Below are 2500 nucleotides of genomic sequence, written 5' to 3'. Positions count from 1 at the left end.
AGGCTCGTGCGCAAGGCTAGTGTGCAAGGCTTGTGCGCATTGGCAGGTAGCCCACCAGCATGCACGATCCAAATGCCACTCACGCGACAACACGGTGCCAAGCCGGGCATGGTGTGCACTCAAAACCAATCAACGGACAGAGGTCATGCGTCATGGGGGGGATCTAGCAAGGCCATGGGGAAGGTCATGGAGGACCTTGGAAGCAAGCGCAAGACGAGAGCGAATCGAACAAGGGGCCAGGACGGGGCCTTGTGCCCATGGTCTTCGCAAGACAGCGTCCAAGGCACCCGAAAGCCCAAGGGAACCCAAACCCGGCCGACACTTGCAATCGCACATGCTCTCTGCAACACACCATCAATGCCGCCCAACGGGGCCAGCACGAGCAGTCCTCCGCGGTCCCCTGGCCCTGCGCACGTTTGTCTTCGAAACCGAGCATCAATGCCACAGAAAGTGCCGGGGCGCCAGCTGGAGCCATCATCCGCGTTGCCATGGCTCGCTTGGCCTTGGCTTGCCAGGCCCCGACACGAGCAATCGCGCATTTTCTTTGCAACCGACCATCAATGCCGCCCAACGGGGCCAGCACGAGCAGTCATCCGCGGTCCCCTGGCCCTGCGCACGTTTGTCTTTGAAACCGAGCATCAATGCCACAGAAAGTGCCGGGGCGCCAGCTGGAGCCATCATCCGACGTGCCATGGCTCTGGTCCCATGGTCTTCGCAACCGAGCATTCGTGACACCCGCGGGGCCAGGACACCAACCCTTCCGACACGAGCATTCGCGCATGTTCTTTGGCCACACAACGGCGCCAGCACGAGCAAAATCATCCGCGGTGCGGTGGCCTTGCACGGCCTTTTGTCTTTGGAACCAACCATCAGTGCCACGGGAAGTGCCGGAGTCCCGGCATCCGCGGTGCCAAGTCATTGCGCCCTTGGTCTCTGCAGCGGGGCATGCCGGGCACTCCCAACCATTGCAAGCAAGCAAGCAAGCAAGAAAGAAAGTAAGTAAGTAAGTAAGTATTACATATAGGGGCGGGACATGCGGGGAGATCTGCGAAACGTGCATTACGGGGCACACGCGTACCTACCGGGGCATACCGACCCCTATTGGGGCACACGTGTGCATATCGGGGCATACCGGGCCTATCGGGGCACACGCGTACATACCGGGGCATACCGAGCCCTACTGGGGCACACGTGCGCATATCGGGGCGTACCAAGCCTATCGGGGCATACGCATGTATCCCAAGGCATACCGAGTCTATCCGGGCATACGCGTTCATACCGGGGCGTAACGGGCCTATCGGGGCATACTTGGGCATATCCGGGCAAAAAATGCCCAAAACTTGCGCAACCTTGGCAACCGTGGTCCATTCCTCTCTATATGCCTAGCCTTGCCAACCGTGGTCCATTCCTCACTATATGCCATGGCCTTGTGCCCATGGTCTTCCCAAGACAGCGTCCAAGGCCCCCGGAAGGCCAAGGGAGCCCAACCCAGCAATGCCCTGCTATGGCAAGCCAAGGCCAAGCATTCCGGTGCCTATCCGGGCAAAAATGCAATTCCTCTCTATATGCCTAGCCTTGGCAACCGTGGTCCATTCCCCACCATATGCCATGGCCTTGTGCCCATGGTCTTCCCAAGACAGTGTCCAAGGCGCCCGGAAGGCCAAGGGAGCCCAACCCAGCAATGCCCTGCTTTGGCAAGCCAAGGCCAAGCATTCCGGTGCCTAACCTTGGCAACCGTGGTCCTTTCCTCACCATATGCCATGGCCTTGTGCCCATGGTCTTCGCAAGACATCGTCCAAGGCGCCCAAAAGGCCAAGGGAGCCCAACCCAGCAATGCCTTGCTAGGACAAGCCAAGGCCAAGCATTCTGGTGCCTATCCGGGCAAAAACGCCCAAAGCATGCCCATTCCTTAGCCTATCCAGGCAAAAACGCCCAAAATCTGCACATTCTAGTGCCTATCCGGGCAAAAACGCCCACCAGCATGCCACCCTCCTATAGGGTTTGCGCAACCAACCAGCCTAACCACCAGTGGCAACCAAAGGTGCTGTTAGCGACGACTTCTGAAGACGCAACGAGACGCGACGTGTTTGCGCCCAGACGCGACGAGACGATGCGGGATCTGCGCCCAAGAATGCCTAGACCCGTCGACTTGATGCGGGATCAGCTCGCCCAAGCATGGCTAGTGTGCAAGGCCTGTGTGCAAGGCTAGTGTCCAAGGCTAGTGTGCAAGGCTCATGTGGAACGCTAGTGCGCAAGGCTAGTGCCCAAGGCTTGTGTGCCAGGCCCGTGTGCAAGGCTAGTGTCCAGGGCTTGTGTGCATTGCTTGAGTGCAAGGCTTGTGTGCATTGCTCGAGTGCATGGCTTGTGTGCAAGGGTTGTGCGCAAGGCTAGTGTGCGGGGCTTGTGCGCATGGCTAATGTGCACGGCTTGTGTGCATGGCTACCGTGCAAGGCTAGTTTGCATGGCTAGGGTGCAAGGCTCGCATGCGAGGCTAGTGTGC

The sequence above is a fragment of the Tasmannia lanceolata genome, unplaced genomic scaffold (genome assembly GCF_043159265.1).
Source record: "Tasmannia lanceolata isolate RefF3 unplaced genomic scaffold, GAP_Taslan_0.1 ptg000038l, whole genome shotgun sequence".
In the NCBI taxonomy this organism is placed as follows: domain Eukaryota; kingdom Viridiplantae; phylum Streptophyta; class Magnoliopsida; order Canellales; family Winteraceae; genus Tasmannia; species Tasmannia lanceolata.
The sequence above is the reverse complement of the archived record's forward strand: the minus strand, read 5'-3'. Positions refer to the sequence as shown.